This window comes from Agelaius phoeniceus, chromosome 28 (assembly GCF_051311805.1).
Source record: "Agelaius phoeniceus isolate bAgePho1 chromosome 28, bAgePho1.hap1, whole genome shotgun sequence".
Taxonomy (NCBI): domain Eukaryota; kingdom Metazoa; phylum Chordata; class Aves; order Passeriformes; family Icteridae; genus Agelaius; species Agelaius phoeniceus.
Genome location: NC_135292.1, coordinates 3,554,764 through 3,576,341, shown reverse-complemented (window position 1 = coordinate 3,576,341; position 21,578 = coordinate 3,554,764). Strand labels below are relative to the sequence as shown.

The 21,578-nt window shown below is 53.6% G+C and overlaps 1 protein-coding gene and 1 pseudogene across 1 annotated transcript in view; one reads left to right on the top strand and one right to left on the bottom strand.

Moving 5' to 3' along the window:
- LOC143696059 (uncharacterized) overlaps window positions 1–21,578 on the top strand; it is a 186,038-nt gene that overhangs the window by 22,828 nt on the left and 141,632 nt on the right. The window lies entirely within an intron of this gene.
- On the bottom strand, window positions 9,911–21,422 carry LOC143696021 (serine/threonine-protein kinase pim-3-like; annotated as a pseudogene).

The following is a 21,578-nucleotide window of genomic DNA, read 5'->3' as shown; positions in this document are numbered from 1 at the left end:
CCCAAATTTGGGGTTATTTGGGGTTTATGTGGGGCAGCTCCAGGTGCAATGTCTGCGGAGAGACCCTGGGTACAATGCTGGGAAAAACCCCAAAAACCCCTCAGGAGCCCCAAAACCCCTGGGGGCTGGGAAAGGGGATTTAGGGTGGGGATCTGGGGTGGCAGAAGGGGATTTGGGGTGAGGAGATTTGGGGTGGAAAAAGAAGGATTTAGGATGGAAAAAGGAGATTTTGGGGTGAAAGGAGAAGGATTTTCGGTGGAAAAAGGGGATCTGGAGTGGGAAAAGAGGGTTTGGGGTGAAAGAAGAAGGATTTGGGAAGGAAAAAGGGGATTTGGGTGGGGATTGCAGGTTTGGGGTCAGGATCGAGGTGGGAAAAGGGGATTTTGGGGTTGAAAAAGGGAGATTTTGGATGGGGAAAGGGTTTGGGGTGAGGAAAGGGGATTTGGGGTGGGAAAGGAGATTTGGGATTCACAAAGAAGGATTCGGGGTAGAAAAACAGGATTTGGGGTGGGAAATTGGGGTGGAAAAGGGAGATTTTAGGATGGGAAAAGGGATTTGGGCACACACAAAGGATTTGGGGTGGAAAAAGGTGAATTTGGGATGGGAAAAGGAAATTTGGGGTGCACAAAGAAGGATTTGGGGTCCAAAAAAGGAGATTTGGAGTGAAGAGAGATTTTGGGGTTGAAAAAGGGAGGCTTTGGGGGTAAAATGAGTATTTGGGATAAAAAAAGGAGGATGTGCGCAGAGCTGAGCTTACCTGGGGGAGTGGGGGCACGTGGGGAGTTTGGGGTAGGGTCAGGACTGGTTTTTTGGGCAGTTTTCTGGGATCTTGGGGTGTTTCTATGGGATTTTGCAGTGCTTCTATGGGGTTTTGTGGCAGCTTAAAGGCATTTGAGGTGATTTAGGGTATTCAGGGGAAGTTTTGAATAATTTTGGGGTCTTTCTGAGGGATTTTGGGGTGTTTCTATGGGATTTTGGGGTGGTTTGGAGGGATTTGGGGTGGTTGGGGGCAGTTTTTGGGTATTTGGGGGCAGGTTTGAGGCGTTTTTTGGGATTTTGGGGTACTTCAGGCCCGTTGTTTTGGGTTTGTGGGTGTTTTGGTGGGGTTTGGGGTGTTGTGGGTCCCTTTTTGGCGCAGGAGGTCTTCCTGGCGCTGCTCTGGGTGATGCTGAAGCCCTGCAGGGCCTCGCGGGCGGCGCCCGCCTGCACCTCGGGCTCCAAGTGCACCCAGGCGATGTCGCGGGGCCCGGGCACCAGGGCAGCTCCTGAACCCCGGGAACCTGGGCTGGGAACGGGGCCAGGAGAGCCCCAGACACCCGGGAGTGTTCCCCAGACCCCTGGGAATGTTCCCCAGAAACCCGGGAGTGTTCCCCAGACACCCGGGAATGTTCCCCAGGAACCCGGGAATGTTCCCCAGCCACCTGGGAATGTGCCCCAGAAACCTGGGAATATTCCCCCCAAAAATCCAGAAATGGTCCCCCCCAAATGGAGAAATGTTCCCCAAAAAATCCGGAAATGTTCTCAAAAGAACGCCTGAAACATTCCCCCAAAAATCCGGAAACATTCCCAAAGAAATCCAGAAATGTTCCTCCAAAAATCCTGGATCATTCCCAAAAAATGAGGAACTTTCCCCAGAAAATCCAGAAACACTCCTCCCCAAACTATACAAAACCAACCCCATTCTCTATGCAGAAACATTCCCAAAAATTCCAGAAACATTCCCAGAAATCCCTCCCCAAAAAATCCAGAAGACCCCTGCAAAAAATTCAGAAAATTCTCCCTAAAAAATCCAGAAATTTCCACCAAAATTCAAGAAATTTCCTCCCTAAAATATCCAGAATTTCCTCCCCCCCAAACCCTGGTCTTTCCCAAAAATGCAGACATTCCCCCAAAATCCCGATCCTTTCCCCAGACAATCCAGCCCCAAGCCCCCCTCACCCCTCTCGCCCCCCAAGCCCCAGAATCCCCCAATGCCCAAAGGGCCCGGAATGCCCGGGATGCCCGGGATGCCGGGATTGCCCCAGATCTCCCTGGGTGCAGAGCATGGGGAGCAGCAGCTCCTTGGGCTCCTCAGGGAGTGGGGCAGGAACAGGATGTGCTTCGGGGCTCTGCCCACAGCTGGGGAAACGGGAGAAAAACCCCAACAGCAGCAACAAATCTGCCCCAAACCTGCCCCAAGCAGGCCCCAAATCTGCCCAAAGTCACTCTGGATACACACCAAACCATCTGCCCAAAATCCCACCAAAATCCTCCATGCTTTGACCCAGGGCTGTCTCATCATTTTTAAGTCTTTTTCACAGTTCCAAGAAATGATATCTCAGCTTGGTGGGAAGCCTCCTCTAAACTGATGGCATTGTGACATCTACTCTCAGCAATCAGATGCAGCCCCAATGATTATTACAGAACCACTCCAAGAGTTTGCTGGGTTTAAAGCATCTCTGTGCTGAGGGGATTTTGGAGGAGACAGCTCTTGCATGGTTCATTAGTCTGTCACCCCCAGACCTTTACTCCTCAGCGCTGTTCTCAAGAGCCTTGTTTTCAATGACGTTCAGGGAATTCTCTCCCACTTAGAGCTTGGGTGGCGGCCAGGCCTTGGCTCTGCCTGGATGGGAATTTGCCAACAGACCCAGATGTTTTCTGCATCAAAACTGGATTTGAGTTGCTTTGACTTGGCCATCTGACCCTCTAGACATGACAGTTGAACTCTTTTTAAAGGCAGCTTGGGAATTATTATCTGGAAATAATGATCCAAGTCCCCCCTGAATCGAGGTTTGTCAGCTGTTTGCAGACCCTGGGATGATGGTACATTATTGCAGAGATTGCTATTTACCTCATTCCACCTACGTTGTTAGCTTTGTCTGCTATTTGAAATGTTCCTGATTGTTGTATCCAAATTCTTCCTAATTGCTGTAAGTTTCTTGTCCACTGCATGTATTATTTTACTGTGATGTTGCTTCATGCTCATAACAAAAGACATGCATCTCATTCTTAAAAAACAAAAAAGAAGAGGAATGAACGCCTTAAGAACGTTCAAATAATGCAATATGTACACGAGAAATTTGGACAAGAAATTGTGACCATGGTCTCAAGGGTTTTCAGGATGAAGAAGAGACAAGACTGTTGACTCCATGATCAGAAGGCTTAAATTATTATTTTATGATATATGTTACATTAAGACTATACTAAAAAGAAATAGAAAAGAAAAGGCTTCTTCAGAAGCTACCTAAGCTAAGAATAAAAAAGAATTAATAACAAAGATCTGTGTCTCAGACAGAGCAAGAGCCAGCTCTGCCATGAGTGGTCAGGAAATCCAAACACCCACAGAAGACCAATCACGGGTCTACCTGTTGCATTCCACAGCAGCAGATAACCATTGTTTACTTTGGTTGCTGAAACTGCAGCTTCTCACAAGGAAAAATCCTAAGAAAGGATTTTTCATGAAAGATGTCTGCGACAAGGAATCATTTTGAACAATGCAATATTTACATGAGGAATTTGGAAACAAGATCATCCCATCTAAATCCCAATGGAGTGTACCACAGTGCAGCCTGATTGATTCATTCCCTTCAGGAGAAGATGTGCCTGTGTTTCATCATCAGCAGCTCAAAGCAGTCACCTGTTCATTCCATCAGATCCTGATCAGCTCTGAAGAAATGAGGCCCAGTGCAGAGAGAAATAACCTCATCACCTTGCAGCCTTTGTGGCCAGAGCAGGAGCAGGAGGAGGCCTGGCCAGACACGGCTGTGTCTGGGCACTGACAGAGGCAATTTGCCAGCAAAAGCCTCCTGGCATCCTCATGGTACAGAGCTCCTACGAACCTTCTCCAGTTATTCCCTGTTCCAGCTGCCAGGGGACATTCAGTGGTGTCAAAGATCAACATTTCCAGCTCAAAGACTTTCTCACACTTCTCAACTCATTGGAAACAATGGTCATTTCTTTCCATTTCCCCAAGAGACATTGGACATTATTCTTTTGTCTTCTCATGCTGCAAAACCCTGTGTTGATGACTTGATGGAATTTGGTAAGTTTTGTGGATTGTAAGTGGTCTTTTATCCATCTTATCCCATATCTAACAGATAACCAGTGATAACCTTGATGAGATAATGCCCTGACAAGAGTGAGCTGTTTCAGCATCAGAACATAGGAGCCTTTTTTAAATGAACGAGAAGGGGGAGATGTCACAGGCAGGTGGGATAATGATAAAAGAAAGGCCTTATGAAATCAGGCCTTGTTCTGCCACATTAACAGCTGGCCTGCCATCTCTTCTGAGTGCAGCTAAGCAGTTACAAGTTCCCATGGGAAGCTCTTGTGAGAATGAGACTTTGTGAACAATCTGTTCTGAGAGTGAAAAACAAATGCACCTGCAACAACAAGGGATTTGTCCGTGAGAATCAGTGAAGAGAACAGGTAAACAATACAACAGAGAGATTTGATGCACAAGTAAAATCTATTTTATTAACCAGTAATAGAATAACCTGCAAGAAATCTATGAACTAACTAAAGCTGCACACGGGGTCTGTCAAACTGTGTAAAATGAGTTGTGTGAATAAAGAGTAAAGAGTTCTTCTCCAGCTCAGCTGTGTCCTCTGGGATTTGAGTTCCCTCCTTTTTGGGGCTTTGGGTTCCCCCTTCTTTGAGGCTTTGGTTTTCTTCTTCTCTGGGATTTTGGTTTCCTTCTTCTCTGGGACCTTGGCTTCCTTCTTCTGTGGTTGTTTGCTTTTCCCCTTCTCTGGTTTTGGAGGTTGCTTCCCCACAGAGACACCCTTCTTTTCCTTCTTCTGCCTCTCTTCCTCCTTCCCCCTCTCCCTCCTCTAAGGCTTTTGCCTCCTCCTCAAGCTTTTGAGCCGGCTGCTTCAGCTCCCTTGTGCAGACAAAACAGAAGCCATGGCTGAGAGTCCCCACCAGAAACTTGGGCTCCCCAGTCCTGGCTGGCCCTGCACTTCATTCCTTGACCCTGAGGCCATTCCCGTGAATTCTCCTCAAGCCACAGGGCTTGGGAACATCCCAAGGGAGGGCATTGGTGGAAGGGGACCTCCAGGCCCAGCCAAACCTCAGCTTTGCCATCAGAGGCTCTTGACTGTGCCAGCTCCCTCTGAAGGCACAGCCAGACCCCTCCAGGCCCTGCCCAAGGCTGATCCAGCAGCTCTCTGTGCTGCTGCCTGAAAACGCCCTTTGTCTCTTGGCTTCCCACTTTAGAGCAGAGCACAGATTGCTGACAGCTGCTCATCTCCCCTACAGTTCTTACTCAGCTCATTCAGCCCCCTTCCCCCTGGGCATGGCTGAAGCATGATTGTAAAGAGTTCAGATTTCAGCTGAGGCTTAGAAGCAATTCCCATTGATCAGGATGTAAGTTAGACAGGCAGACCATAGGTTAATGATTGTGAGATGCTTAAGCCGGAGCTGATTGTTCTATTGTTTACCATGAGGAGCTCCTTTCTAGAAGGAAGTGGAGTCAGTGAACTGTTATAAGAACATCTTGAAACCAGGAGAACAATGGTTTAGCACCTGGGCTTGATGTCAATCAGTCACTAAGCAGGGGACCTTGGATGGTGCCAGAGGGTCACAGAGACCTGATGAAGACATTCCTGACTTCATCCCTTAAGACCATGGACCCAATTCGAGACCACGGACCCAATTCAAGGGAAGAATTGCACAGGTGTGAAGGACCAATGAGCTCATTTGAATACAGAGCAGGGATGGGAGGTGCTGGGCTTGTGCAGATGTATTGTATGTAAGATCTTGGGCAATAAAGAGAGGGCAAAGAACCTTGGGCAGCGCGGTCGCGCCTTTTAGGGACGGCTCTGGTGCCGCCCGCCGGTGTTAATAAACACAGCACTGTAAAACTCTAATTAGTTAGAGAGTCTCTGCCCGTGACCTTGGGCTTTAACGACCCATAGCCTGCTCCTTCAGGAGAACAATGCTATCAGTCAGAAAGCAGAGGCTGCAGGAACTCCTCTCCTGCAAGGCAGGCTCTTGTCAGGCAGATTTCCTGCTGGAGCCCAGCTGGGACCAAGCAAACCAGTGCTGGCTGCCACGGAAACCATTGGAAGCAGCCTCGTCCCTCTCCTCCCCATGAAACCAACTCCAGCCTGGCCTGAAGAAGTCCTGATGCACAGGCTGGCTTGGAGCACCTCCACTCCCAGCTCCAGCCTGGGCCTGTGTGTCCTGAGCTGGGCTGCCTTGCTGGAGCTGAGCTTCTCCTGTGCTTGCCCACGGCTGCAGCTGCAGGGGAGCCTAAAGGACAGGAGCTTTTCTGGCTGCTGTCCCAGCATAAGGAGAGCCCTGGCACATCAGCAGTGCAAGGGCTTCATCTGGGGCAGGAGCAGGGCCCAAAGCAAGGTTTGCTCTGTGCCCCACGCCTGCCCATAGCACAATCCCAGTGCTTTGGTGAAGAAGGGAGATGATGGAGAAGATGCCACTCAACACCATGGACTTCCAGACCCCTCTAGAGGCAGTGCCAAGGCAAGCCCAGAGCCCAGCTCCCTGCAGGCAGCAGCTGAGCCAGGAGGGCTCAGCACTCAAATAGAGAAGAAGATGTTGTGTCTCAACAGGAGAAGGTCCTTCCTCTCTTGGCAGCCAGGGAGCTCAGAGTGGCCATGCCTGTGTTGCTGCTGCCTTTGCTGTGCAGCACCTCTGAGCTCAGAGTCCTTGGAGCAGGGGAGCCCTGCAGGGACAATAACCCATGGCAGAGCAGGAGCCCATGGAAGGCTGACTCACCTGTCCCTGAGAGGGGCCTGGGAGCCACAGTTGATCTCGGGGGGCTCAGGGAGGAGCTGACACGTGAGGCCTCCCCGGGCACCAGCCCCTCGTAGCTGGGGCCTCCCTCCACGTGGCACAGCTCCGGGACACTGCAGGTGCTGCTGAGGTGGCCAGAGAAGGTGGAGGAGACCTGCTGGCTCTCTCCTGGCTGCAGCACACCTGGCAGGGGCAGGATACTGAAAGCCTGGGGGGAAGACAGGAGAGATTGAGGTGCTGAGCATGGAAATGGATGCAGAAGAGCATCTTGGAGCAAAGGGCAGTTGCAGCCAAAGGGGCCTATTCCCCAAACACTGCCAGAATCACCCTCACCTCATCCTGCATCCATGCCACTGACCAGGGCAGGGACCATGGGCAAAATCTTCTCCCACACTCACGGGCCAATGCATTAATTAGTACATGACATGAAAGGGAACTGGGATGTCTCCTGGCAGTAGAAATTCTCTCTGATGCACAACTTGCCTTTAAAAAGTTTAAAAGCTTCCTGCTTTTAGAAAAGGAGGAGACTCAGAGTGAGAGCTCCTGGAGCTGAGGGAAGGAGTCCAGCCCAGCTCATCTGACTCCGGAGGCTCTTGCCCTCTCTCTCTGATTTAAATGCTGCTTTCTCAAGGTGCTGCAGCAAAAGCTCCTGCCAAAATTTCCTGTGGAGCACCTGAGGAGTTCCAGGGGGAGCAGTGCCCTGCACAGGTGCTGCACAGCGTCCTTGGGCAGCCCTGCAACGTGTCCTGCAGGGCCTCTCCAACAAGCAGCTGCTCCAGCAGCCCTTTGTGATGGGCCTGCAGGGATGGGAGGCCCCTCTGTGGCCAGTGCTGAGGGCCCCCAGCGGCACTGGCAGCTCCAGCCCTGCTGGCCACGCTGACAATGGGCAGGGAGACAGATTCCCTCCTGCCTTCTCCGCTCCCAGGGGAGCGTGCGCCACGTCCAGGGAGCACCTGAACCCCTCCGAGCCTCGTGGCAGGTGAGGGTGCTCAGGAGTTGGTGCTGGCACCTGGAAAACAAGCCATTTTCTGTGCTGGGAGGCAGAGACAGCCACTTTGCAAAGTCTCCCTTTGTCAGACAGCTCCAGGGCCAGCAGGGCAGCAGCAGCTCTGGGGGAAAGCAGAGCCCTGCAAACAGGGAGTCTGGCTGCCTTGGGAAGAGGCTCCATGGAGATCAGGATCATCCCAGCTGGCTCTGGGAGGGAAGCTGGAGATCTGACCAGGATGATGCAGGGAAAAGCCTCATCTTACACTGGGAAGGAAACAAGGCACAAAATCCCACACTCAGCACAGGCCTGTAGGATCTGAGTCAGCTTCTCCAAGGAAAACTCTCCTGTTTCTCCCTCCCCCTCAGCCCATGTCCAGCCACTGGCCCTGCTGCCCAGCCCACTGTCAGGGCACAGCCCAGCAGGGCAGCAAAAAGGGAGCTCAGCATGAGCAGGACTTGGTGCTGGCAGGCTGGGGAGGCAGCACAAGCATGGCATGGACAAGAAAATCCACCTCTGCTCCTGAAGAGTGGGGAAAATCCTGCACTTCTTTCAGGGCTGCGACTGGCTCCTCCACATTTCTGACCTTGGAATGCCTCCATTGAGATGCCAAGGAACCCAAACTGCTTCTCTTCCCCTTTGGTGGGTGGGGTTTGACTTTAGGAGGGTAAAGTTCATCTCTGGAAAATAAGATAACCATGAACAGGGACCTGCAGTGGGAGGGAGGGACACCTGCACCAGCAGGAGCTGTTTGTGCCTCCCATCCCTCCTGTCCTTCTCAACAGCAGCCTGGGCCTGTTTTCCCCGGCAGAATCCCTGTCCCTGTGCACCCTGCCAGGAGCAGCTGCACACAAAAAATCCAGGGGGGTCTGAGTGGGATTTTTTGGGATTTTTGGGGGGATCTCACCTATTTTTTGTTTTATTTTTTGGGGGTTTCTCCTGGATTTTTTGGGGTGGGTGTGGGATTTATTTGGGGTTTTTTTGGGGAGGGCCTCACCTGGACTTTTTGGCATTTTTGAAGAATCTCACCTAGATTTTTGAGGAACTTTTTGACGTTTCTCACCTGGATTTTTTTGGGGGGTCTCACTTGTTTTCTGGGATTTTTGGGGGGGGGTCTCACTGGGATTTTTGGGGGAGGTCTCACCTGAATTTTCAAAAATTTTTTGGGGGAGGTGTCTCACCTGGACTTTGGGGTTTTTTAGGGATTTTTTGGGGAGGATCTCACTTGGTTTTTGGGGATTTTTTGGGGATGATCTCACATGAATTTTTTGTCATTTTTGAGGGAATCTCACCCAGATTGTTTGAGATATTTCAGGGGGGTCTGACTGGGAGTTTTTGGGATTTTGAGGGGTCTCCCCTGGATTTTTTGGGATATTTTTGGGGTGTCTCACCTGTTTTTTGGGGATATTTTGGGGTCTCAGCAGCCGCAGCTCTGCCGGGCGGGGGCCGGAGCCCTCCGGGGCTGCCGGGGCTGCCGGAGCGACGCGTCCCCGTATTGGATCCCCGAGCCACCCGCTCGGGACCCAGCTCATCCCCGAACACGCCGGTGACAGCGCTGGGGCCGTGAGTGCCCAGGGCCTGCACTGCCACCACAGCTGGGATCTCTGCTGAGCTCTGGGGCTGCACAATCCCACAGGGCTTGGGGCTGGGGTCGAGCACAGCAGAGTCCTCCTTGCCTTTCTGGCAGGGACAGAATGAAATGCAGCTTCAGAGGCACCTCTGGAGAAACTTTAGACTCCTCAACATGCACTGCAACAGCAACTTACACACACGTTTACAACTGCCCAGGACAAAGGTAAAAGGCACAAACAAGATGCAAGAATTGTAGGCTCAGCACTCCCAGGGGATCCTGCAAGGAGGCTGCCAGCACAGGCACTGGTGTCTGTGGATGCAGCAGCTTTTCACAACCCTCTCACATCTCCCACAAGAAAAGCCCCTGAAGACCAGAACATCAACTGTTTCCTCAGGAGCTTCAACTGCCTCCTAAAGTTTACATTCGGGTAGGATCCTGTTCTCAGCAGATCTTTAAGGCTGAATAGAAACCAGCAAGGTCTTATCCAAACCCTTTTTTCCCCTAATAATCTCCTCAGTAATATTTGACAGGAGGAGGTGGATGTGATGCCAAACCTGGGGAATGAGCCCGTAGCAGCCAGGAAGGTGGCTGGGATTCCTCATGAGGATCTTCCTCTCCTAGGGCACCTTCAGGTGGCACTCATCGTACAGCAGCACTTGGGGAGACACTTGGAGCTCAGGAACGAGACATCTGGGCAGAGAGATGACCCCAGGGCAATCAGAGATCCTGAGAGAATGGAGAACGTTTCCCCCCAGAGATTGTGCAATGGAGCAGAACACATTGGTCACTGTCCAATGCACATTGAACAGCCCTACAGGGATAAATTGCCTTCTACCTCTGCCCACTCCAACACGTCTTGTCAAGGAGGCCCAAACCCTGAGAGGCAGCACCCAGAGGCTGCCCAGTGCCCCAGGCAGAGCCCTTTGCCCCACAGCTGCCTCAGCCCCTCCTGTACCCCAGAAGGCTTGCAAGGACTCCTGGAACAGTCCCAGTGAGCCACGAGCTCTGGGGGAGCCTTCCCAACAAGGATCAGTGCTCCCCAAGGCTCAAGGAACACACAGCCCCAGTGTCTCAGTACAAATGACTCCCTTCTCTGCCATGGTGCTGCTGCCCTGCCTGAGAACTCAGCTCTTTGCCCCAGCCCTGGAGGGCACGAGACAGCAGCTGCCCCACAGAGGGGCTGATCAGCCCCTGCCAGGCCCTGCAGCTCCCTGGCTCCTCCACTGCCCAGCTCCAGGCCCTGCCTGGCCCCAGCTCCACCTGCTTTACAGAATGGCAGCCCAGGCACTGCCTGCATGGCTCTGCCTGGGACAGGGAACAGCCCCAGGGAGCTGCATCCCTCTGGGCATCACACTGACACCCACAGCAGCACAGCAGCATGGAATTCTGCTGCAGCAACCACGACTTTTGGGCTCAGCTCTGACAACATTAAAGCTCAAAATGGGAAGCAGAGGGAAGGAGAAAATCTGGAGCTGACCTGCCCCACCAAGGGCTGCTTTCCCCTCGTCAGACCTTGCCCTCCCCACTCTTGCTGGGAGCCACTTCCCCCCTGCCATGGGCCCTCATGGACAGAGCCAGACCCTGACTCTCAGCAGCTGCTTGGTGTGACCCAAACCAGTGCACGGTGCTCACCACCAGCACAATTCCACCTCTTGCAGGAAGAAGGACAGGAGGCCCTCGGGAAATTTGTTCCCCCTCACGCACCAAAGCCCAGGCCAATCAATGATATCATTGCTGGTGCCTTTAGAAGAGGGCCCAGGCCCGTGCTGGCTGTGAGCAGGGGTGCTTTTCACCACAGGCTGCTGCCCAAGCACTGCTGTTCTCATGTCCAGCTGGCACAACATGAGGGCATCCAGCAGCACTTCTCCTTGGCACTGCAGCCAGCAAAGCCTGGGCAAGGCAGTGCCTGGGGGAGCCAGGCAAGGGCTGGGACCTGGCTGTGATGATCAGGGCTGCCCCTCCCTTGCCAACACCCTCCAGGTGCACCAGCATTCTCTGGTAGAACTCCATCACCGTGTTGGAGCACAGGGTCACCTGGTGGAAGAGAAGAACAGTCAATTCTCCCTTACAAAAGCTCCTTACCCACGTGTGATATCCTCCAGTTCCCGAGGGAGGATTTGGCCTTAATTCTTCTGCTGCTCCATGTGCAGAGCACAGTCTCAGAGTAACAAAAGCCTTCTGGCAATAGCAGGTTTGTTAAACACCCCTTGCTATCAGGGCACAGGTCAGCTACATTAAAACATTAGACTACAGCTCTATGCACCACTGCATTCAAATTAAGGGGCCAATTTCTCATCTGACTACAATGACATCCATGCAGAGGAAATCTGATTGAACACAATGAGTTCAGCTTCACAGCAGGAACCAGCTCGCCTTGCTGTTCATTCAAATCAGCCTGGCCATTTTCTTCTTGATCATCTTCATGGTCCTCCACATCTCCTTCAAGTCTTTGCATGTCCTCTTGAAGCGAAGCCTTCTCTGCTCCATTTCCAACCTGCGCCTTCTGGCCTCTACTTCAGCTCTCCGGGCCACTGCTCTCTGCTTCATGGCCGCCCTTCTGGGCCTGAGGCAGAGGAAGAAAGGCAGGAAGAGCAGCTCAGCAGCAGCCCAGTAGGGCCCCTGCTGCACGGCTGCCCAGAGCAGGGGTCCCCAGGCAGGCTCGGGTGGCTCTGGGGTAGCCTGCTCCAGGCCCTCTTTGCCCAGCTCTGCATCCTCATCCCAACTGATCACCACGGGCCGTGGGAAGTGGAAGAGGAGCAGCACCAGCAGGGCAGGGACTGATTTGGACACCATGGTCTGCAGGAGGAGAGAGACAATTTGTGTTGCTTTGCACAAGAGTTGCAAACCCGTGTGTTATTAGGGAATGGCCGCTCCTGCTGTGCCAGAGCGCTCGAGCAGGGGTGAGAATCTGGTGTCAAAGTGCATTCATGTGCTCCACGTTGCACGGGGCACCCGTGTGCAGGAATAGAGAACAACATCCCTCAGATGGGATCTGCTGTGGCAAGGCCCCTCTGGTTTTCTCCTCCACGCAGCAGTTTGCATGCAGAATGTGGGCAGATGTAACTTGCAGGTCCTCCTGCTCACCCTTGGGTTCCCCTTGCAGAGCCTCAGCCCCTGCGTTCTGTCAGGGCCCCTGGGCAGGTGGGATATTCCCAGAGGAGAGGGGCCGGCTGTGTCCCCATTGCCCCTGTCCCTTATGTGCCTGTGCTCAGGAGGGCACAGAGAGGATGGGGACTCCTTCCTGCCCCGTGTCCTGTCTGCCTGCCGGGCCTGTCCCAGGGCAGCCGGGCTGTGATTGCTGTGCTGTGTCCCCCTGTCCCTGCTGTCCCTGCTGTCCCTGCTGTCATGGCCCACTGCAGGTTCCACACCTACACAGCCATGGTGGCTCCTGAGCTCTGCAGGGACCCGAGTGACAGTCTGAGTGGTGGCACTCGTGGTTTTCTTGCATTTGGCATCACGCAGAGCAGAGGCTGGATCACAGCACCAAAGGAGCAGCTGCTGCAGGGGAGGAAAGGAGCCTCTGCATGGCCAAGGGCTGCTGTGGTGCCCCTGTGTCAGAAATTCCCCACAGCTGACACCTGAGTCCAGCATGGACACTCACAGACACAGCGTTTGTTCAGGCATTGCCTTTATTGCATCTTGACAGGGACTGCAGCTGCCTGAGGGAAGTCACCCTCCCGAGACAGGAGGGCAGAGAGTGTAATTGAAATTAACCAATTGTGATTATAGGCATTCGTAGCAACAGTCTATGTACTGTATATATGAATATTAAACAAGACACAAAATAATTATTGGATCATGAAGATTAAGCAACATTTGCTGGTTTAGATAAAAAGAAAGTATACTTCAGTTTTGCTTAACTGCAATAATTCTTGGTAATTTTGGTGAATTATAAGTTCTATGTAATCTAAAGAACAGTGCCATTATTTAATTCCTACTTATTATTAAAATATTTATGATCTCTTACAAGAGAATTAATCTACATTATAGTAATAAAAAGTTTGGAAAATGTTGCTAAAGACAACTATTTTTAAATAAGATATTTTAAATATTTCAAAACTATTTAAGAATTTGAATCGATCTCCAAACATTGGCCCGATTCCTTCAGATGGTGCTTTCCTCCGAGCAGATGCAAAGGCTCTGTATGGGAAAGGGTTAAAATAGATGCAGTTACTACAGATCCCGTGAGGAGAGAGAGGGCAGAGGGGCAGGGTGTGTCAGGAGCCCGGAGCCTGTGCCCCGGCGCAGGGCTGTGCTGGGCAGCAAGCGCAGCTCTGTGCGCCGGCTGCTCACAAAGATGTGCGGCTCGCCTTGGCCGGCCCAGAGAGCATCTCCAGCAGGAAGCTTTTCTTCACACAGCCACTGCCTGTGCTCCTCCAAAAGCCTGCCCTGCCTACCTTCAGCATCCTGGTTGTATCCCTATTCATTCCAATCAGCCTGGCCATTTGCTTTTCTATTTCTTTCGTGGCCCGGCGCATTTGCTCCATGTCTTTGAATCTCTTCCTAAGGAGCCGCCTTCTCCGCTCGCTTTCCACCTTCCTCCTTCTGGCCTTTTCCTCAGCTCTCTGGGCCGCTGCTCTCTGCCTCGTGGCTGCCCTTCTGCGCCTGAGCCACCAGCCCAAAAGCAGGAGCAGCGGCTGAGCAATTTGCCAGAGCTGGTGCAGGTAGCGCAAGGCAGCCAGGAGCCAGGGTCCCCAGCCAGGCTCAGCTGGCTCTGGGGGGGCCGCTTTCATCTCCTCTGCACGGGGCTGCCCATCCCCGTGAAATCTGTCCACCACGGAAAGTGGGACCAGGAAGATGAGCAGCACAAGCCCAGCCAGGACTGCTCTGTGCGCCATGGTCTGCAGGAGGAGAGAGACAAGGCTTTCACTGGGGCTGCCAAGGGAGCTTGTGGGGGCTGAAGTGAGGCCCGGAGGCGCAGGGATGTGAGGGCAGAAGCAGAGGGCCCCGGGCAGCTGGCAGGCAGCAGGGCCTGTGCCAGTGGGCCAGCAGCAGCGGCCCCGTGCCCCGGCCAAGGCGCCGGCCCCAGGGGCTGGCCCTGGGTGCAGGGGGACAATGCAGGCCCGGGTGCGGCGCTTGTGGCCCGGCCCTGGCCTGTACCAGCCCCGCCACGTGCGCACTCACCGCTTGCCCAGGCTGTGCTGGGCCAGCGTTACCTGCGGGGGCCTTTTCCAGCTGCCCCCATTGTGACACGCTGCCCCTGGTGTCACAGGGGCCAGAGGCATCACAGCCGGGCCAGCCCTGCCCTTGGTGCCCAGCCCAGCTCAGGGGCTCCCAGTGGGCCCAGCAATGAAAGCCCCGGCAGGCAGCAAGTGCAGCCCCTCTGGGAGGGGATGGGCCCCAGGGGCTCCCTTCACAAAGCAGGCAGAAGTCCCCACTGATAAGTTTCCAAATGGAAAAGATTATAATCAATAATGTTGAGTAGGATACATATTATCAACTATGAAAACACCTGAGGTGCTTTTCCTAATGGGACTTGTTCTTCTGTGAGTGGCGTTGGGTGATGGTTGCTCAGTTTTTCTTGCTTGACTCTTCCCTGATCCAGTCCATCCAAGACTTCTGTGAAACCTTCCCATTCTCAGACAGCAGAAATAAAGAACTGCAGTGAAAGCACTTCTAGTCCCCTTCAGATCAAGAAGGTGCAGAGGGGTGGTTCTGGCAGAGAGTTTGAGCTGCTCTGGACAGAGTCGCACTGCTGTGTTAGCAGGGACTGGCTGCTTGTGTTTTTCTTTGGATGAACAGAATCTTCCTTGTGTCCCCAGTGAACACATGGAGCTCACACCAGCAGTGCCTCTTGCCTGTTCCCTGCCCAGCCAGACCTTCCAGCCCAGCTGCAATGCCCAGCGTGGCCTTTGAGCACAAAGGGATTGCAGAGCCAAAAGCATCTGTGTAGCCACCATGGTGTTCAGCGGCTGCTGCTCGGGGAAGGGCACTGAGAGGAGGCCACTGCTGCTCTTGTCAGAGCGCTGCTGTGCAGGGATGTCCCTCGCCCTGCTCAGTCCCACATCTGCCCATCTTTTGGCCTGCTCTGAGCTCAGGTGGATGCCATCTGCTCCCAGCAGACCCAGCTGCTCCACGGGAGATGCACAGGCATGGAATCCAAAACCTTGAGTATCCCCTGAGTAGCCAGGCATTCAGCTGTTCAGTTTGTCACGGCCCACATCAGGGGTTAGAACAAGGTGGTTTTTCAGATTCCTTGTGACCCGAACCATTCCAGGATTCTAGGATTTCTCCATGACTGACTTTGGTCCCCTCAAAAGACCTCCTCTCTCCTCTCTTCCCTCCACCTGTGGAGAACGCATTCTGATGCTGCTGCTGCTGTTGGGACAGGTTGGTGGATACTCTTCCTGCCATCCCATGGGTGCAAGCATGACTCCTCTCTGAAGTCTTTGTCCCTGAATCAGTGCCTTCAAAGAACAGTTATCTCCCCTCCTTCCTTTTCCATTCAGCACTTGAGCAGACACAGCATTTCTCATCGTTTTCCACAGAACAGTACAGGTGCCAGTTCCCATCTTGTGGAGCCCTCTGCCATAAATCAGCCTGACAGGTTTATTCTCTACGTAATGGGAAATGATGACAAATGCAGCTGCATAATCACGTTAGTAACTCACCATAATGACTGCCTCTGGGGTGATTTATGGGTTTTGTCACATGTGAGCTTTCAGAACTTTAGAGGTTACATTTTTCATACTTTTTTGTTGAATCTCAGTTTATCAGACTTTATTGAAGCATTAATCACTTGCAGTACAACCCTGGACTTCACAAATGTATCACATCAGCGTGAAAAAGGCAGAGAAAACAAGAACTGTTGTGAATTAATGAGCCGGGTAACACATGTCTCACAACAGGGATGAAACAACCTGTGTTCTTCTTCAAGCCGCAACAGAAAGTCCCAACGTCTGGTTATTTAATTTTTTTTTTTCACAAAACACAGGCAGCAGCAAAGAACTGAAACAACACAGCCGGGCTTGAAACCTGAAAGATCTGCAAGGCTGAGTCTATCCTAGTTAGTGGTGAAATGATGTGTGAATCTGTCCTAGATGTTCAAATGAAGAAGATTGATTCCCAGTTATAATATGGCTTCTAAGCAAAACACTGGGATTATATAGGAGAAATGCACGTGTCATGAAACAACCAAGAAATCAGAGAGACAGTTCCAAGCTCTGCTGTGAAGGTCTGGGAAATGTTCAGAGTTACCATCTGTGGAGTTTGGTGCAGGATAAGCTGGAACAAAAGGCCATCATTACCCAAATTGATTTCCTTTGGGCTGGTTTGTTGGTTTTTTGGTTTGTTTTTTCTTTTTTCTTTTCTTTCCTTTTTTTTTTTTTTTTTGGTTTTGTTTTGTTTTTTGTCAGATAGTGTTTTATAATACTCCAAGAAATATGTTGAAAAGGTCAGCATGATCCATCAGACACAAGCAGCGGGGCTGGGGTAGATGCAACATGTTCCTTGCACTGGAGGGTAGACAGAGGCAAGATCTGGTTTGGGGTCAATCACACCTGGATCAGGGAGGTGGCTGAAACCTGGGCTGGCCAAAGCCTTAGAATCACAAAATATCCTGGGCTGGAAAGGACCCCCAAGGATCACCAAGTCCAACTCCTGGCCCTGCAGAGGACACCTCCCCAAGAATCCCACGCTGTGCCTTGGCATGTGCTGGTGGGCAGGAGCACACAGCTGGCTGTGGCTTTGGGTGCATGGGTAAGATGAGATGGTGAGGAGCATCCCTGCTCCCTGAGCTCCTGGAGAGCTGCAGACACTGATCACTGGTAAGGACAGCACCAGGGCCATGGCCTGGGGCTGGTGATCTGGTGTCTCCTTCCTGCTGCTGCTTTCTGCTACAGATAACAGCCTGGTACCAAGGTCTTGTTGCTGAGGTGATAAACGGCTGGGGAGATTCCCTCCCTGCTCTTGTCTGCACGAGTTCTTATGCTCAGCACCAGGAAGGATTGGGCCAGAATGGAGGCATTTGGGGTCTCAGGGCTGAGGCTGAGACAGACAGGCAGGCAGAGCAGCTCCTCCTGGCTGATGCAAACATTAGCCCTGTGCTGGCCAGGCCAGTGATCCATAGCTATGGGTCCACAGTTATGGTGGTGCTGGGTATTCACTGGGAGAAGAGGAGGTGTAAAATGAAGCTTCTGAAGCTGCTTGGGATCCTGGAAGCTGCTCAGACCCCACTTGACCACAGTGGTTGTTTGGCCAGCTGAAGTGATGGAATTTATTGGGCTGTGCAGGGACAGTTTTCTGTGCAAACATGAAGGACTTTCAGGGGGGGATGAAAAACGGCCTCATAGTAGAAACAGCTGGGCTGAACACTCTTTATTCCAGCTATGAATCTTTGCTCTTAAGAGCAACAGATTCCACCTTTCATTAAACCAGAACTTGTCTTTGTTGTTGTTGCTATTTTGAGGAACATAAATGACCTTTCTTGTTTATTTTATGAGCATTTTTAAATCTTTCTTGTTTATTTTATTAGCATTTTAAATCATCTTGTCACCCACTGCAGGCATGAAACATGAGATGTTACCAAAGTGTAGCTCACTTCAGACAGGGAGTGCTGATAGTTGGCAGATCTGTACAGGTGTCCTCATCCTGGGTGCATTGGATGTTATCCCATCCAAGCAGGCAGTTTAACACAAGCAGCTATTTCACTGAGCTTAATTAACAACAGAAATAAAAACTGTATCTTTAGAACAAAGTTACTTTGACATCTACCATCACTCAGCGAGAGGTTTATTGTTACAGACACATAATATTGGCTTTTTGCAGAGATTAAAATGGATTTTCTATCTGTGGTGTTAAAGTAACTTTGTTATTGTCTTGGTTTGAAAAGCCAGGTGTCTGCTAAGGAAGGCAGGAGCCTCCCCTGGAGTGGAAAATGTAAACCCCTCCCTCTGAATTGTTATAATTTTGAAATTAAGGAGCTGTCAGGCAAAGATATGGGAATAGGAATAACAGTTCTTTTTTAGGAAAAATTAAAAATATAAATGCAGTAGTACAAACAAAAAAAACCCCCACTGACAGAGTCAGAACAGGGCATGACACCCTGTGGGTCAGGGTGCTGGCAGCAGTCCCATTCAGTGGTGGCTGCAGCCCTCCTGCAGTGCCAGGTGTGGCTCTGTTGGAGCAGGGATCCTGGAGAAGGGTGGAGTTTTCCTCTGAAGGTCCAGGGCTGCTGTAGATGGGCCTGGGAATCTTCCTTCCTCTGGGAATCCAGTTGGAAAAGGCTGATCCTCTGGGAATCCCATGGAGAAGAAAGACAGCTGCTCCTCTGGGAATCCAGGAGGAAAAGGCTGATCTTTGGGAATCCAGTGGAGAAGAAAGACAGCTGCTCCTCTGGGAATCCAGGAGGAAAAGGCTGCCTACAGTGTTCCAAATCTCAGATTCTGTCCAGGTAGGAATGCTTGGCTCCTTCCCCTGGGCGGAGCATCTCCCAATGGGATGATGTCATTTAATCAGCCATGCAGTGACACTCAGTGGCCCATTACCAGAAGATTAATAATTAATAATTAATGGCCTACTAATGGAACACACCTCCCCAGAGGGAGGATTGGTTGTGGAAGAGAGAAACTGCCCAATGAACAGAAGATAACTGCCCCACCACTGACAGATGGCAAACAGAACACACACTTATCTTGCACTCCAGGACCTGTCCCCACTGGCTGCCCCCATTCTCCAGAGTTCATGGTGTCCAGGGAGGCTGCAGCTGCCGGTGCCAGGAACAAACGAGACGGGTCTGGGTTTCAGTAAAGCTCCAGAATCCATTTCTGACCCCCGAAAGACAGGGCAAAGGCAGGGCCGTGGGGCTTTTATAGGGTATCCCAGGGCTGGAGTTTGGGTTTGTGTTGGATCGGCGGGAGAAATGTGGCATGCAGTATGACTGATCAGCAAGTCTCGAACTTTACTGATAGTCACACATATTTATATTGGTGTTAATAAAGCTCATACATATTGCAAAGGAGTGCTCATTATTGGTTAGTTACTTATCGGCCAACTACGCCTCCTTCTGCATTCTTGTGGTTATTCTGTTGAAACTATTCTTCATATTTTTAGCAAAAGAGCCTCTTCCCTATCCTGTTGTTGCATCAAGGGCATAATGTCCTTGCCTTATATGGACACTGACTGCTGACTCCTAGACTTCTCTCCTTCTTGCTTAACCAGGGGTATTATGTCGACGTGACCTTTCTCAGCCAGCCAACTGTCCACAAAGCTCAGCGGGACAAGGCTCCTGTCCATGCTCTCCCACATTCCACAGTGCCCAGGCCACACCAGGAGTGCTCAGAGCTGCAGCCAAAAGCTTCCTATCGATCCTCTCTTGCGGAGGACACCAGCACAGAGGCACAGGTGCCACCTCCTCCAGCTAAGCCCAGGAGATCCACCTCCTCACCAGCTGCAAGAGCAGGACGCTTATGTGCCAGCCGCCCCTCCCAACCCCGTTCTTCCCCTCGTGCCTTGAAGGCGCATCCCCACCTTGAGACACCCGGGGCAGGAAGAAGAGCTGGCCCCAGACGATGTCCTCGTTGGTGTGGAAAGGAAGGTGCCCACAGAGCAGCTCATAGAGCAGGATGCCCAGGGACCAGATGGTGGCTGGCTGGCCATGGTAGCAGCCAAAGAGGATCCACTCCGGTGGGCTGTACTCCAGCGTTCCTATGGGACACGGGCGCAGCTCATCAGGCCCATGCTGCTCCCTCCCTCCCAGCCAGCTCCCGTTCCACAACAGCCAGCCCCTGCCCTGCCAAAAAGCAACTTGGCTGCAGCTGGCTGAAGAAGGATTCCCCCTCCTTCCTTGCCTCCTTCCTTCCCTCCCTCTTCCCCCTCTGCCAGCCAAGGGAGGAACTCCACTGCCCAGCTGGGCCCTGGCTTTGGGCTCACCTGACATCCGGGTGTAGAACGTGTCCTGGAGGATCGTGCCGCAGCCGAAGTCAATGAGCTTCGCCTCGCCCATGGCCAGGTCGACGAGGACGTTCTCGGCCTTGATGTGGCGGTGCAGGACGCCGCGGCTGCTGCAGTGCCCCATGGCCTCCAGCACCTGGCGGAACAGCCCCCGCGCCACGGGCTCCGTCAGGAACCGCCGCTCGTGCAGGAAGTACCAGAGGTGCTGACAGCGCTGCGGACGCTCCATGAGCAGCGCGAAGCCCTCAGGCACCTCGAACCAGTCCAGGAGCCGCACGAAGCCAGGCCGCGACACCTTCCACAGCAGCGCCAGCTCCAGGGGCACAAGGGCGCCCTTGCACTGCGGGGGGACCGCGATGCCATCAGCGGGGCCGATGCTGCGCCGCGCCTTGGGCAGCCCCTGGCCGGCCCCGCCGCGGCTCGCCATGGCCCGGCCCGGGGCGCTGCGCGGCCCCCGCTCACTCCACGCTCGCTGCCCTCGCAGCGTTCCGGCTGCCGCCCTGCCGGGCCTCGCCTCAGCCCCGCCCGGCACGCCCCGCCGGCTCCTCCCGCTGGCCCCGCTCACTCCCCAGCCGCGCCCACTCCGAGATGCGCTCCCGGGACACTCGCTTGATGGCCGCCTGCGAGCCAAGGCCAGCGGCGGGCTGAGCTCGTCGCCCGCCGCCCGCCGCCGCCCTCCGAGCCGGCCCCGTCTCTTCCCGGGGCGCCATTGGCGAGGCGGGGACCGGAGTAAACGCTGCCGCAGCCGCCGCTGCCCAGCAGCGGGCCCTGCCGCTAGAGCTGCTCCAGGGGAGGCCTCTCCGCCCGTGCGGGCGGCACCGCGCTGCCGCTCTTCTGCCCGGGGCACCCGCCCGCCCGAGGCGCTGCTGCTTGCCGAGCTGCCCTGGGCTGCGGCGGCTCGGGGCCGGCGGCCGAGCTGGCGAGCGGCGGAGGTCGGAGCGGGGCAGCTGCCGGCCACGCTGTCGGCCACGGGGCGGGAGCCGGGCGGCAGCGGGGCGGCTGCGGGCGGAACCGCGGCAGGGGCTTCGTTCGGGGCCGGGGCCTCGGCCGGGGCTGGGCCAGAGCCCGCGCCAGGCGCATCCAAAAGCCCGCACTGCTCCGCCACCACCAGAGCGAGCGGCTCTTCCAGCGGCGCCACAGCCAGGACGGAGAGAGCCCGGCCGAGGCGGAACCACGGCGGGCCGGGCAGGGGCGGGCACGGGGCGGCCCCGCCGAGGGGCGCCTTGCGGGACGCGGCATCAGCCGGGCTGGGAGAGGCACGGCATGGGACGGGACGGGACGGGACGGGAGTAGAGTGAGTGTGAGAGGGAGAAGGGGCTGTCGAGCGAGTGGGAAGTCGAGCAGAAAACCGATCGAGAGAAGCGCTGCTGCTGCTGCTGCTGCGGAGCCGCCGGA